The sequence below is a fragment of the Ipomoea triloba genome, chromosome 10, assembly GCF_003576645.1.
Source record: "Ipomoea triloba cultivar NCNSP0323 chromosome 10, ASM357664v1".
Classification (NCBI taxonomy): Eukaryota; Viridiplantae; Streptophyta; class Magnoliopsida; order Solanales; family Convolvulaceae; genus Ipomoea; species Ipomoea triloba.
Window position 1 is genome coordinate 16905640 of NC_044925.1, and position 17178 is coordinate 16922817.

The 17178-nt window shown below is 36.6% G+C and overlaps 1 non-coding gene across 1 annotated transcript; it reads left to right on the forward strand.

The window, feature by feature from the left end:
- Positions 1-409: 409 nt before the first annotated feature.
- Positions 410-492, forward strand: TRNAL-UAA. Its single transcript has one exon. It is a non-coding gene; the product is annotated as a tRNA-Leu (tRNA).
- Positions 493-17178: the final 16686 nt, after the last annotated feature.

The window sequence follows — 17178 nt, forward strand, 5'->3', positions numbered from 1 at the left end:
GGGAAAATGAGGTAGGATTTGGAGAAGAAGATATGTGTGTGTGTGTGTGTGTGTGTGTATGGAGTGTGTGTATATATATATATATATATATACACATACTCCATATATATATATACACATACTCCATACACACACACACACATACACACACACACACACTAATATTAGTAACATACACATACTAGGTGGGTCATTGTTGGTCTGCCAATTTTGCATGCAATAAAAGTCAAAGCCCACCCTGTCCTTTTTTTTAAGGGTGGGACGGACTAGTCCGACATGTTAAGTTCATTTTAACGCCTCTAAAAAGAAATGTTACGGAAGGGGAAGGCATTGAACTCTAGTGCCCATCTCATTAGCATAAACAACTTTTTAAAGTTTACAATTTAACAAACACAACTTATAAATAATTGCTAGTTTGCCCGAGAGGTTAAGGGGGAAGACTTAAGATCTTCTGCACAAAAGTGCGCATGGGTTCGAGCCCCATAGCTAGCATTTTCTCGAGAAAAAGAAGCACAAGGATTTTTTCCCCGGTTTTATTTTGTTTTATTCTTCATTAATGCATTAAACAGAATCATATAGTATAAAGACCTTTTCCGTACATAATTGAGTATGAATCTTTTTATTAAACGAGTTTCTTTTTTAGGTAAGATGCATGAAATGTACGTTTTATGGATAAATCATAAATATATCATATAATATAGGAAGTTCAGTTTGTGTAGTAAAAATTAAAATGAAGTTTGAGGTATATAAGTATATTGGCTGCTTGGATACGAATTTTCTCTATAATTTAATTTAGGAATAAGGGTCAAATTTGCCACTAAACGTAACGCAAAAATGCAATCAGGCCACTCGACTTAAAAAACATGCAATTAAGTCACTAAACAGCGCAAATCCATTCGGATTCATCTGCTAGCCGGTTTCCATCGATCCTTTCTGGTTGTCCACTGACTAGGATGATTAGTTGGCAATTTTGCATTTCAATTCTTTTAATTTTCTTTGGCTCAGATTCCACCATGTAAATAAAAGGCGTAGCCTTAGCGATTGCAAACCCCATTCCTTTCTTCTTCGAGAAACTGTAGGAGAGGAGCTCCATAGGCATGTGTGGAATCTTCACTCATTGTTCATGTTCTTCTATTTCTCTTCTTCTTACATAAACCCTAGGCACAGGTGAGGCAGAAACCTAATGTAGTTTTCCAATTCAAGGTCGTCTTCAAGTTCTCCAAGAATACCAAATCGCAATTTTACTCTCCAATACGAGCCAAGTTTGTACTGTAAATGTGGGCTGAAATCCCCATTATGCACAACTCTGGATAGTAGAAGAAAATTTTTTGGATGATAAAATTGGAAGGCGATATTCTTTACTTTTGTTATTCATATGTTGTTTCAGTTTGAATTAGGGTTTTCGTGATTTTTCAGGGCAATGGATGTGGGTTTTTTGTTTATGTTGAGGATATCATTCAAGGACTTGGAGCTATAGAGTATAAATCTACCAAAATTGATATAATGGATTGCAAAAGGATTGTTGAAAGTTTAAGCGATGAAGTTTTGATGGTCCAGCAGAGATTGGGGAGAATTGAAGAAGCAACGAAGAATATAAATATAAGTGGCCATCATAATTCTGTAAATGTAGTTAAAGTTGTAGGTGTTGGAGTTGTAGTAGTTTTAGCTGCAATTGTATGGTTTAATGTTTGGTTTATTACCAAACTTGGACTTGCTTGTATTTTGTAGATGCATTAATCCCATGCGAATGAAGTATAACTGTATTGGTATTTTAATCCCAAACCATCACTGTAAACCATAATGCATCACTATAAACAATAAACCATCATTGTAAACAATAAACCAAAACCAAAACCCTAAACCTTAAGTGAACCATAAACCATCACTGTAAATAATAAACCAAACCAAAACCATACACCTTAAGCAAACCTTAAACCATCACTGTAAACAACAAACCAAAACCATAAACCATAAAACACATTGATCAAACTGACAGTATGTAGCCACATTAACCATAAACCATTCACATTGCACTTCAATTACAAAATACAACAAATTAGGCAGTACTGACAGTATGTAGCCAAAATACATTGGTAGGCATTCTAGTGAACACTTCAAAGTTAGGCATTCTAGTGAACACTTCAATTACAAAATACACTATATCAGTTTTGATAGTTTACATCCAAAATAGACTTTCAAAATACACTTGGTGTACTACTACTTCTTCTTGGCACTTGCACTTGCTTTCCTTCCAACTGATAGCACTTGGTGTCCTCTTCCTCCAGGCTACATAATACACAAATCTTAATACATTAGTCTTTATCATAATAACATCTACAAGTATATCAATTTAAGAACCATAAACCACTTACATTCAATATTTGTGCTCCAGTACTTTGGTTGATGTACACACCAAAACCACCTGCTCTTTTCGTTTGTTTAATTCTCCTAGAAGTTGGGGAAGCATATTCAATAGATGGCATATTACTTGAGGCAGCAACAGAAGCAGAGACAACAGCGGGCATAGAAGTTGAGGCAGAATCAACACCTGAGGCAGTAGCTGGCACACTACTCTTAGCTGGGCAAACTTTCTTTTGATGACCCTTTTGCTTACAAATTGAACAGGTCATAATTCGACCCTGTCTAGAAATTTTTCCAACGGGGTGTTCATTAGGCTCACGAGTTCTCTTTTTCTTTGGTCTTCCAGTCATAGGTCTTAGTAAAGGGACTTTTATTTCTTCGCAATTGGTCCTAGGCCAGCTGATCTCACCATTAAGTAGTTGGATAGTGTGACTATAAATCCTTTTGTAAACTTCCTTTGAGTAGCATTCATCAATGAACTCTTCTGGATCTTTGCCTAGGTCAAATATGGCACAACATGCATGTGGACATGGTATACCTGTGAGATCCCAAGATCTACATGAACAAGTTTTCCCTTGTAGCTTCACTTTGAACTGTTGTCTTCCCTTCTTGATCTCATAACCATCATCCCCGTTGAAGTCAACATGCCAACCTATTCCTTCAACTATATTCTCATTCAGTTTTTTCATAATCCTTGGACCAAAGTTACTAGGTCATTTCTCAACATCTTTTCTGCATCTCGCAATCCTTGTCATGGTAGCTACCCTTATGTCTTCCAACATCTTCACTATTGGCTTGCTCCTTGCCTTAAAAATTGTCCCATTAAATGCCTCAAAGATTATATTGTCAACTGAATCACATTTCACATGAGTTCGCATAAAAGCTTTGCACCAGAATTTTGCAGGGTAGTGATGAGTATGAAAATGAGAGTGAGGATGACGAAGACCTTGAGGTCGTATGGAAAGATGAAGAGCCGGAACAAGGTATAAATCTTACTCCTTTTCACAATACAAATCTTGAAAATCTTAATGCTCAAACTCTTGTAGAATCTACTTGTGATTTTTGTGAGGATGATTCCTTAATGGAAGATGATTCCATTGATTTTTGTAGTGAGGATTTGACAAGTGAGGAGGATAATGTGTTGTTTTATTCATGCGACAATGGGTTTGAGGAGTGTGAGAATATCAATGGGGAGGATGAGGAAACAATTGAAATTGAAAAGAAAGATGATGTGTTTACTAAGAAGGTTGTCACTTTTGACACCTTTATGAAGGGTGAATTACAAACTTTGGGTGGAGTAGAAGAGGGATATGACAAAATGATTGTTCAAAAGTTCGCCTCTCAACAAGGAAACCTTTAGGGGAAGACTAGAAGTAGAAGAGGGAAGAAAAATGCACATTATCTTTGAGAGATTGAGGATAGGTTGCATTACCCGTGTTTGTCAATCTATATCATTTGTTGTTCCCCCTCTTGTTTGTGAATCCAAGGATATTCCTCATCTTGGGGCATACCTTGAAGCCAAACTGCATGGGACACTTGGCAATGTCCCCAAATCGGTGTGCTTCAAAGGATAGGACACATCGTGTCTAGCCAGAGACGTTAAACGTAGCGCACTTGGGAGGCATTCCCAACGTTATCCCTTAGATGTTAGAATTTTCATTCTTGTTTTTCTTTTTGTTTCCCTTGTTTATTAGCATTTTTGATAAGAGTATATTTGGTCATATTTTTACCCCATATTTAAATCCATTTCTACCACTAAATATTAATATTATGTTCTTAATAATACTGAATTTCTTCATTGTGATAAATAATTATTATTTGACCAAAGATGATGAAGATTTGATAATTGAGCATAATATTAATATTTTGTAGTGGCATTTATAATCTTGTTTTGTATGTGTATATTTAATTGCACCAAGTAGGTGGAAGACATGATTTGGTGGAATGATGTGATGAGTGGGAAGCAAAAGACAAATGAAAGAAGGCAAAAAGAGGCATAAAACATGGAGCCAAAAGCAAAAAGAGAAAGTGGAAGATTCTGCAGAAATTCTGGAGGAGGACAATAGGCGTCTGTCTGCGTCCTGAAACAGACGCCTATTGTCCATTTTCACACTGCCCGGATTTTTGGACTTTCGCCGCGGCGAGAATTAGGCTCGCCGCGGCGAAAATCGTTGACCATGCGCGAGAATTCTGCAGTCCAAATTCCAATTTTTCCCCTGCCTTTACCCAACTATAAATACCCCTCATTTCTCCATTCTTCAATATCCAATTTTCAGATTAGATTAGTCCCTTCCCCTCTTCTCTTTTCCTTTTCTTCTCCTTAAAAATGTAGACCTCCAAGTGAGGCTTGTTTAGTAGTGTAGGAGTAGATTAGGATTTATTTTGTAATAAGAAGAGGGATGATACAAGGTTATGAGCTTCAACCGATGGATCGAGGGGAATTTCTTCCCTTTCTTTCCTTAATTTACCTTGAGCTAACCTTGTATCAAGATGCTTGTTCTTAAATTTATTTATATTTGGATTATGGATTGTGTTTATGTCTAGATTGTTGTTCGTTCTTCAATTATTATGAATTGTTAGTTTAGCTTCTATGAGTTGTTGTGTGCAAGACTTGTTATTGAAAGTGTGTGATTAATGGATCCAATTACATGCTTGTTTGTTGTTGTGTCACGGTGAGAATCGGGCATGGCTAGAACACTCTTGCCACACCTATTGATTTATACAATGCGAGAGCTTGATAAATTATAGGGGGATTTCTCGGCTAATCTTCGGTTCCTTCACCGCGAGAGCGGGTTGGAATTTAGAAGTTAGCCAAAACGGTTCCTTCACGGGTGACAGCGTGTTGGAATCTAGAGGTTAGTTTAGGCTACCTCCTCACAACTTGTAGGATTAACTTGAGTTTGGGCATGTTGATTTGCTTAGGATCTTTAAGACGAGCCTCGCTTGTAGACTACGAGAGTATATAACTTGCGGTTTGGCACATTCGGGTAGATCACGAGAGTGGCACCGAGGACTTTAGTGCATTTCCTCTATTCACAAGGGATAAAACTTCTTTTCTACATTTGTTTGACTCATGATGGGCATTGACCCGATCCATATCCTTACCTATGTTGCATCTTATATATCTCTCTTCATTTGTTGCTTTTATTTTTGTTATTTACTTTTGTTGTCTTAATCCCGTTATTATCGAACTAGCTTCACAAGAATCAATCCGAGTTAGTGCTTGACCAACCATTCCCTGTGGATCGATAACCCCGGAATACTCCGGGTATTTGCGTGTACCTAAAAGCTACAACCAATTTTCTTTTTTTAGAATCGCCTATTTGAGCTAACAACATAGGTTACGTGATTTGGAGGCATGATTTGACCACAAAAACATCAAGGAGTCATCAAATATAGCAAAGTAGACCAAAACAATCAAAGTGGAACTCAAGGAAGGAGTCCACGCCCCTCTCACGTGTGGAGAGGGCATGGATCATTTCCAGAATGGTTCCACGCCGGCCCTCCATACGTGGAGCCGGCGTGGACCAATTTCAGTAGGGGTCCACGCCGGAGTTCTACGCGTGGACCCGGCGTGGACGGGCACTAGGTGAAGCGGAAATAATTCGCGGAAAAGAGTCTTTATATGCCCTTCCCACTCCATTTTCACCCATTCCACGAGCTAAAAACCCTTCCAAGGTAAAATCCATTCAACTTTGAGCTCCACAACTAGTGAAATTCACGTCTCAAGCATACACAAAGATTATTTTCCAAGTAACTTCTTATGTGTCTACATTGTTGTTCTACTTTCAAGATTTGATCGAATATCTTCTTCAAAGTCTTGCTTGTTGGGACCTACATTGCTAAATCTTTAAGGTTCATTTCGTTTGTAGTTGCCATATATGTGAGAATAGGGTTACATTGAGGGTACATTGTGTAAATTTTGAGATTATTTGAGTTTATTTTGCTAGCATGAAGAATCCTAGGTTAGGATTTGGGAATTTTCTTCCATGAAATTGTTTAGATGTGAAATTGGGTACATTTGAAGATGAAATTGATGCCTTAAAGCTTTATTAGTTGTACATTGTTGATTACCCATGCACATTGTGAGTTTTGAAGCTTGCATGATCACTTCATTTTTCAACCTCAACTTGGTCTTGAGAAAGAAGATGAAGTTGACTTTTGGACTTAATTTGTTTTAATTGTGTAATTAAATTGTCTTGTATTTATTGAGTGTTGAATATGGGAATTTAATGAGAAATTTTTTGGAAAGAGATGGAGATGAAAGAAATGTAAATGTGAGGTGCTTGACTATGCTTATAGTGGAAAATCATGATGATAAGCTCTTGACATGAATTGTGAAACATTTCCTTGTATTATGTTGCAAATGTTAATTGTTTTATAGGAAATGGATTCACAAAAATCTTCCTCACAACGGAGAGAAGCGCGGGCTAGAAAGGGTAAAGCCCCAATGGAGAACCCTAATGCGCAGGTACCTAAGGAGGAGGAAGAGGTTAGGGTTGCAAACCGGGAGATAAAAATGAGCAAAGAAATGAGAGTCCGTTTCCGCTATCTGCTACAATGCCCTGTCACCTAGTGGAAGTACATTGATTTGTCCATCCTGAACCCCTTCAAGTGCAGGCAAGGGGTAGAGCACCTGATTCACCAACCTTACTAGAGCACTATTTTTGGTTAGTGCCAAGAAACCTACGCCCAATTGGTCTACGAATTCGTGGCAAACCTGGAAGTAATTGGAGTAACAGAAGACTTGATAATCCCCGCAATTCAATTCCACCTTTTCAACGATGACCATTTCATATCGAACAACACTCTTGGGCAGTTGCTAGGATTCTACAATTGGGACGACCAAACGAGGTATTGATAGTGAAGGCTTAAATGGGATTTTGGTGACCTCGACACTCCAAAGAAATATTGGGCGTCAATTGCGAGACCGGAGTTGAGTGGAGTGGTTTAAGAGTCATGGGATCCCACGTTACTAGGGAGGACCGCCGAGTTGTTAGAAGAGTAATTGCCCACTCATGGGGAGGCCGACGGGGAAATTATGCTAAAGTGTACAAGGCTGATCTATTCGCTTTATGGAGCATGGACAAGGAGAAGCAAATGAACATGGGCATGGTGTGCCGAGGATGGCTTGTACCTCAACAGAAAGACAAGGTACATTCGCTATTCGCAGGGCCCTTAGTGACCCGCTTGTGCTTTGCTTTGGGCTACAAGGCAAAGATAGATTAGTTTGAGTACAGAATGCCGGAGGCACTGATGGCTCCAATGTCCCTCGATGAAATGATGAAATTGAAGCTTACCCGCACACTCCGGGTAAGAGAAGAAGATGGGACATCCAAGAGACCCCCAACTGCTCCACAAATCCCACGTGCACGGACCCCGACTCCATCCTCATCTTCAACATCTCCGCCTATATCACCCTGTCGTCGGACACATTCTTCATCATCTGCTATGCCTCCCTCACCTCCAGTCTTATCACCCGATGCTTCAATCTTTTCTACATCGGTGGTCCCGCCACCCAATTATTTGGCACTATCCTCATCATCACCATTCCCCGCATTGCCGACACATTTTATCAAGGTGATAGACTGGGAATCGATGCAAATCTTTCAATACCAGCTGTATCTAGAGAGCCTGAAGAAGATACATAATTAGGAAGCAAGTCAAAGGGAATGAGAGGACAAACGCCATGAGATTCTGGAAGAACAAAGAAGGAAGATGGATCAACTCCGAAAGGAGTATGACAACAGGCGTTCCAACCCACCGAAGTGAAGGAAGTTGAAGAATGGAAACCTGTTCCTTTGGAAATGCTTGTTTGATTGATTAGATGTTGGTCACTTGATGGTTAATTATGAACAATGATTGTTTTGTTAATTTTTTTTCATTTCGTTCTAGTTGCAAACATTTGGTAGCTTGTTTGATGCTACCATTATGAAGTTTTATCTAGCCAGAGGTGTTAAGCATGGCACTCTTGGGAGGCACCCCAAGCCATAAAAAGAGAGAGATAGAGCCAGAAGAGAAAAGTGAGAAGTAGGAAAGGTTGAGATTTATATTCTTTATTCTTTGTACTAACCTTTGTTGTAGGGAAATTTTTGAGGGGCTGCAACTTGTCAGGATGCTTGATTGTCTAAAGAAGGGATATGCTCGGTTGGTATATTTTTCTATCCCTTTTTCATTTTGATGCCCTGTTTAACTCTATAGTGTGGAAATATTTCCTAGGAGTTTTGTTTGTTTTGATGCACATATGATGAGCTTGACATGATTTCGATTTATGAATGGGTGCATATTTGTTGTCCAAGCACGGAAACACTTCTAACTGTGGAAAGGCGGTCTTGATATTTGATTAAGAAATCCTTGCTCCTTCTTCCACCGTTCCTCATGGCAACATCGAGGACGATGTTGATTTTTAAAGTGTGAAAATGATGCATTGCATGTATATAATGTTTAATGCTTGAGTTGGTTGATTGGTTGAGTTTATTAGGTGTGTTGACTCTTGGGGAGTGTGTCATTGTCGATACTATCTAGGAGGAATTTTAATCATATGCCAAGAAAATTTTTTGAAATATGCTTTGGAAGTTTTCTTTTGCACTAAATAATTGGTTTGTTGGGAACCAAAATGGTTCATATTCTTGTGTGATTGCATGTTGTTCACCTCTTATTTTGTTAGGACCTTAGTCAAAGATCTTTCAAAGTGGGAGTGTGTACACTTTTAACTTGAGAAATATAATGCAAGCGAAACCCAAAAAATGAACTTAAATCGGTAGGGTATGGGGCAAAAGGAGAGCCTAAGGTGAGAAGTGTGAATAAATCCCGATTCCCTAGAAAAAGGCATAAGAGGTTGTTTCTGTGAAAAGAGAAAAGGATAAGTAATGGCCACTCCTAGAGATAAGATCCGAGGCAAGCCGTCCTACTAGGATTTGGGGCAACCATTGCATCGTTCTTCAATTAATGTTTAAAGTGATCTGAGGCACCCCGCTTAGATTCGGGTACCCATTGCACTGACCTTCGAAAAAGCATGGAGTTCCATGTGAAGTCGGGTGCCCGATAAAGTGATCCGAGGGGGTTGAGAAGAAATAGCGACCGCCCAAGCCATGGCGGTGAGTGGTTCATGCCCCTACCCTCATTTATTTTTACGCATATGGGTTTTGGCGTAAGGGTGGACTTTTGGTTAGAGTGTATACATCGTTCCCACTAGTGGAATCGGCTTAAGGCCCTTACAAAATGAAAGGTGAACCCCTTATTGTTTGCATGCTTGAAGAGGTGTGAAATCGGTTTTCTTGTTCTTGAACTTTATCTTAAGAGATTTTTGCTTCCTTAGCAGATTTTTCAAATTCAATTGGCATATGTTTAACATTCCTGGTAGATAGTGTGGGGGATTTCACCCTCTCCGCTCGGTAACACCCACAAATCGCTAGGTCAATCAACGTTTTAAGTGTGAAAACTTTGATAAGCGACAAAAGTAGTCAGGTTTAGGGGTCGGTTTAAGGACTTTAATGCACTGTTTTTACGCCCATTTGTAATCATTTCATGTGCAATAGACTCAGATGTGATCATTCTTGCAAACTTCACTTTATGTTGTGTTTCGAAGCCATTCTCGTAGGATAAAACAGGACCTGAGGCCAAAGGAAGAAACAAACGAAGAAACGAAGTGGGCAAAAGAGGGTCCACGCCTCTCCCAAGTGTGGAGCTGGCATGGAACCATTCCAGTGTGGTTCCACGCCAGACCTCCACGCGTGGAGCTGGCGTGGACGGGGTCATTAAGGGCAAAATAGGGATTTGGCTTGAGAGGGACTATTTAATTGACTCCTCAGCATTTTTGGAGAGGAGCCTAGTTTTAGATATGATTTCCAATTTTTCTTTCCCTTAGGGGAATTTCCCCAAAATCCTTAGTGGTAGATTTGTTAGTTTAGGGGTTAGATCTAGCTAGATTGAAGCAATGGAGGAAAAGATGTAATGGATTTCTTGCATTGAAGTGGTATCTCTACTCTACTCTTACTTTGGTTTAATTTCATTACAATTTCCAATTGCTTTCCTTTTTGTTTTCTTTTGCTTTGATTTTATGATTTTGATTATGTTTATATACTACAAGAATGTTAACATTTAGTGACGTTTTTTAAACGTTGATAAAAATAAAAATGCATCGCCAAATGTCTTTACTGACGAAATAAAAACGTCACCCGGACCGTCGGGTTAGCGGCGTATGGAAAGGTATTACTGACGAAGTTAATTTTTCGTCACAAAATATTACGATTACTGACGTTTTTGCATGATCTTAGTAATGTCATGGAATACATACTTTTTGAAACGAAATATTAAAAAATGTCGGTAATAGTTTGCGACGAAATAAAATATTTCGTCAGCAAATTTGTGTTTACTGACGTTTTTCATACAATTGTGCTTGTCATAAATAAATTTAATTGGTGACAAAAAATGAAATGCGTCAATAAAATAACATTTATTGACGATTGTGTACATTATTATGTTGTCATTAAAAAAAATTAATTGATGACAAAATAATAATTTTCAATAAAAAAAAAAGACATTTACTGACGTTTTTTCCATATTCGTTGTCATCGCAAAATTTTATATTTGGAGATATTTATAATTTTTTAATAATTGATGATATATACATATACTTGTGTATAAAAAGGTTTACACAAGAGTTTCATGTAAATGAAAATAAAATATTTTAGCATCAATTAAATGTTTAAAATAGAAGATTATTTTTCATAGTATAATATTGAATTACAAGGATGTAATGTGATACAAATATACAATTTCATAAAAACTATTGATGTTGACACTTTGAAACTCCTTTGTCTTGGCAATGTCTGATTTGATGAGTGCATCTAGGTATGCAATAATTCCCTGCCACTAAAAAACATAAATATTTTTCAAGCATAAGTAATAAATTATTCATAACTATATGTTCAACTTAATCAAATAGTTAATTTACATAGCTTTTATACTTTATTGTGATTATATTTGATTTCTAACATAACTTGCTTAGAGCACATAATCCAATTCCATTCCAACAAAACTTTGGTTATACCAAAATTTATATAACAAAGAAATGAAAAATAAAATTCTAAACTTTGTTTATACCTTCAAATGTTGGTATGTCCCTTGTAGCTCAAATTCATAATTTTAATTTCCTAAGAAACAAGAACACCACAATTGTGATCAAACAAAAATTAAGAAATAAAACTTAAAGCAAACCACATAAAAATATAAGAATACCATCGAAAGGAACTTTGTGTAGGCAACAAAATCAGTAGTGCATGTCAGAAATGAGTAGTTAAGCCACGGACAAATAATGTGATTATAAATATTCTTTTACTTACAATGCTCCAAAAAACCTAGCCACTACAACTAGTATTCTGAATACAAGGCCAACACCTTATCTATCAAGCCCACCCTTCACCTATATATCCTCACTATCTCTTATGGGAAATCATCACAATATATCACTTGAACATGACAAAAACTAACCTTTAGGAAAAAGGAAGACAATGGTTTCTTGTAATTATTTTAAGATGGGAAAATCAACTTGAGTTATATGGTGGTTCAACTATGGTCACTTAAGGCAGAAGATAACCTGTAGAAATGTCTTCTCTCCAAGTGCACGCACCTGTAGAAATTCACTATTAAAATAATTAGATAAAAATTCACTAAGTTGAGTACAAAATAGTAGCTTCTCACAGTAGCTTCTCAACTAAGTCCAGTTACACCAAAGGATTGTGAATTTGGCCATTAGTACTCTTATTGGAAAAGAAAAGGACATGCATCTCAAACCAGCAACCACTATTGCATTATGCATTGCTCTGCATCCTCTTTAAGCTCCAAGTGACTTGATGAATAAATAAATAAACTTTTTGAACTACCGAAAACAGCAAAAGCAAAATATGGGCCAGAGTTTCACAAATTTCCAGTTGTGTGAATTCTCAATTATTTTAGGGAAGTATGAAATATCTATATTATTAGATGCACATCAGAAAATTGCGTATCTGTCTGTGTTAATATTGAAAGATACCATACAAATAACTGCTTATAGTGCTTATGAATTCTAAAATGTGCCTATGAATTCTAAAATGTGAAAATGAAATCAGCAGTTAACAAAAAGTATAAATACCAATCTGTAAGGTAATCAAATAAGCAAGGATCATCTATTTTGAAGATGAATAGAAGATACCCCTATATGCAAAGCAAGGATGACATGGCAACTATAGAAACATTGTTAGAGTGATTGTCGGAAATGTGGCCATATATACGTCACAGGAAATTGCATTAAACTAATTTGCAAGGTAATCAAATAAAATAAAAAGAAATACATCAAAAGTTCTGACCTCTTTAAGGGTAGCACCATCCAGATACATTCTTGTGTGAACATGAAAATACCCATCTTTCTTGGTTTCTTGCAGTAAAGCATATGCCAAGACAAAGCAAGATATGATGTTAGATGTAAAATAAGAATAGGGGCAGCTGTTAATTTTTCCATTTCTCTTGAATTAGGAGCTGGAGTTCTTGGAGGCATCTCTAAAGTCAAAGGAAGTTCTCACTGATGTCTTTCTACGGAAGCAATGGCTCTTTACTGAGGTGGAACACCTGACATGAAGTTAAAATTCTTAAAATACTTTTTATTGTGAACTATAAAAAGTTGAAAATTTTCAACTACTTACCTCTTTGATCAATTGAAACCTGGGACACAATTTATTTCTCAAGAGAAAAGATGCAAGTAATAACTTTATTCTCATCTTGTGATCTTATGATCGAATTTATTTATTTCTATTTGAACAGTTTACTTTATCTCATTCCCTGTCTGTCTCTCATTTTGCCCTTTCTTCATTCTTCTCCCTCTTGATAAATCTGTCTTTCCTTTTATTACTCTCTTCCCTGTCTGTCTCTCATCTACCAAAAGGGACATAGAAAATGGAAATTATACAAACTTGAAGTAGTCTGTAATTCATCCTTACAATAACTTCATAACATGAAACATAAATTCAAGGAGAAAATGAAATGTGGCATATCATTTCTTTGATGTATCTCACAAGATCTAAAGGACCACTTTCAGAGCCTAGGTGAGACAGCAAATTGAACAAACAGTAAGGAAAGAGAACATTTAAAAAAAAAAAAAAGCTTTGAACATTTAAGCATTACCAATCTGTAGGTGCCAAGCTTCACCACCCTTCCCACAGGCCACATCAATGAAATCAAAAAGACACTGCAGTGTAAATAATAATAATCAAGTCACATCATAATCCAGCAAACTGAATATATTTGTTTTCAGAGCATACACACCTACAGTCTATCAGATTTAAGAAATTGACGACCTCCTCGAGTGCCATCAGACATCCTTACAACAAGGTTAACAGCATCCTCATCGTCAGGGGTTGGCTCCTGAGGCAAGGAACCTTCTTTGGCTGCTAATTGTCTCTCAGCTTCCTGATCAATTACTACGTATTAGACAACACTCTTATGAATGATTAAGTCCAAGTATAAGGGGAACTATCTAAACAGTGAACCTGATGCAAAGTCACCACTATACACAGATTGATGATGTGCATTTCATTTCATTATTCAATAAGCATTCACAGTCAGGGATAAAATTCTTTATAGAGAATTATTAGTAAGTAATCTAACTTTTGGATTGGAAACTCAGTATCCAAGTATAAAAAACCTTTGCAAAACTTTGAAATAATACAATAAATAGCATGTTTCAACTTTCTGCAAGAAAATAATTAGGTGAAGAAAGATTCATCAGGAATGGATTTGCAAGAAAAATATTGATAATATGCATACAAACAGAACATGGGACATTGGGACCCGATGCTATCTCCTGTCAAGTAACAGAACAGATGAGGTACTATCAAACTGGTTTAAAAAAAAAAAGGTACTATCAAACTAAAACAATCATTTAAAGAAAGAAAGCAAGAAAAGGGAATGAACAGAGGACAACTAGGTCAGACATCAACAAATTTCCACTACCATATTTGAGCATTAACCTCAAGTCCCTATGAAATACTGAAAAGTGAAAATCAGACATGAAAAATTCACTACAGCCTCACCTCAAAACCACAAGCAAAAACCCAAATCTACTACATCCCATAGCCAAAACTGCTAGAGAGAAAGCTATTCTATTCTAACTAATGAGAGCAAAAATCACCAAATGATACCAAAAATAGAGTTTATACATGAATGCTTGGGTGGAGATTAATTTATTAGGGTTTGTATTTACCTAGCATGAATCTTCTCTTGTAAGCTTGGATTCTTTGGAAGACTTCCATTGGGATTTTGCAGAGATTAAGCCTACGCATTATGATGAAATAGTGAGATTAGAAGCAGAGAAATATCTATTGTAGTGTAGTGTAGTGAGATGAGGGGAAAACCGGAGATGCAAAGTGCAATGCTACTGTGGAAACTACGGTCTTCTCGCAGTGGAATCAGCGGTGGTGTCACGGAGCAGTCGCAGTGGAAACGACGGTGTGTCTCGGAGCAGTGCTAAATGGCTATGGAAACCTTTCTCTCCCTTTTCTCAAAGGCTATCAAAACTTTCTTTACCCAAATGATAATGCAGTGAGATCATTAGACTTTACTTTTCAGAAGATATTGTTTCTTAATGCGGATACGGCGCCAAATGATAAAACTTTCCCGACAAAATAATTTCACTTTTCCCGATGTTTTATGCTAAAATTGATTTTTAAAACAAAACATTTAGGGACGTTTATTATATAACGTCATTGATTCTAAATCTTTACTGACAAAAAAATTATATTTCGTCGGCAAATATTATAAAAATTTGTATTGTCTCTACCAAAATATATAGTGACGTTATTTAATATAACGTCGCAAATTGTTATATTTAACGACGTTTTTTAGAGCGTCGTTAAAATTTTCGTCGGGAAATGAAATATTTCTTGTAGTAATTAGCTAGTTTAGTTTAGGGGGTTGGATGCCCCAAACTAGCTATTGTGGCTGATTGGTTGAAATTCTTCCATTTGATTGTAGAAATGACGAATTAGGGTTCTAGTCTTGTGTGGTTGATCCTTTTCTTGATTTGGTTATATTTTCGGCCAGGGAGATAGTAAAGTTAGGGGAAGTATAGATTGCGCGATAGCGGATCCACACGTGTCCTAATCAACCACATCCTTGCCCTTAATCCGAGAGGATAAGGCTCGGGAGGAGTGGTAGACCAAGTGTTCGATAAAATGCCCCATCCGAATGATGAATTGGGAGTCCGGTGTGTGACGCCACCCGGTGATGGTGCCGTGGGCTCCCTCGATTGAGTCCGAGTCACATTGTCTAGAATCCCCGTAGTATGGTCAACCGCTAGAATTAGCTAAGACATTCAATCTCTCGTTCCTTTTCCTTGTTTTCCTTAGTCTAGCCTTGCTTACCTCTTTTCTCATGATTCATTTGTTTTCTAGTAATTCATGTTACTCTTGTCTCTTAACCTCCTCAATGCCAACACCTAATTCGATTCCATTTGTTGTCCTTGAGAACACGACTCTCGGGAAACTTTTTCCTCGTTTTACCCCTTCATCCACCACCACTAAAACAACCACTTTCAATATATATATGAAAACAAAAAATCAGAATTTCATTAAATCAAAAGTTCAATACATGACGGAATAGAATATAACAAATAGAAGGACCAGTCTGAGAATGAGCATCCCTTGTTAAAGCATGAGCGGCCTTATTCACTGATCTTGGAATAAATTGAATAGACATTGAATCAAAGTGTCGTTTAAACTCACGGCAATTACTAATAACACAACTTGTAAAAGAGAGATCTGGCAATGATCCATTAAACAAATAACAAACCATCTGATAATCCGAGAAGATCACTACATACCTTCCGAAAACCTCGATCCTTAACCCAAAACTTATTAATATATAACAATCATTGAATTCTCAATTCGGAAGCCTCGGAAGCCTTGAAACTTTTCTAATAAAGATTAAGAAATATTTTTGTCTAATTATTTATAATTTTTTGAAAAACTTATTTGTATTTATAAAAGATTGTATATTTGGATTTTTTTTTGAATGAAATGCTTGAAATTGAATATTTTGATTAATTTAAAATCTTGTATTATAAATTATTTTATTTTTAAACTTTAAATCCGTCATTCGATCCGTATCCAATCTGCTATTAGCAGATCGAATTGGATTCGCACCTTTTGTGGATGCAGATAAGATTTTTCTAATCCACCTCTAGTGGATTGGATATAGATTCATTTCAAATCTGTTCGAATCCTTTTCGCTCTCACCCCTAATTCTATTATATTTACATATATTGATTACACTCCAGAATAAGAATGAATCACCGACTTACGAAAAAAAAGTCTCAATTTACAACATTCTTTTCATTATTTTTAAAGAAAAACTAGAACATATAGGCTTTGTTTGGCAAACGTAACTGAAAAGCTATAAGTTAGAAGTTTAAAATTGAACAGATGTTAAACTAACTGATTATGCTTAAAAGAGTTTTGTAAAATTAGTTTTTTGATAAGCTGATAAATGTAAAAAGACTAAAAAGAACATATTCATAAAATTTAAATAGTTTTAAATTTAAATAGGTTTGTTTAAGAATTGATGCTCAGTAGACTCCACATACATACGCTTCACTAACAACTAACTTTACCAGCTTCACAATTTCATTTTATTTTGAAGCTTCGCAAAGATATGACATGAATCAACTAGCAATCAATTCAAGTAAAAAAATTAAATTTTAAAATAAAAACTCAGAACCGAACAAGCAACCAACAATGGCCTAAAATAAGAGCGGCAAGACACCGAATTTGAAAACAAACTCGCCCC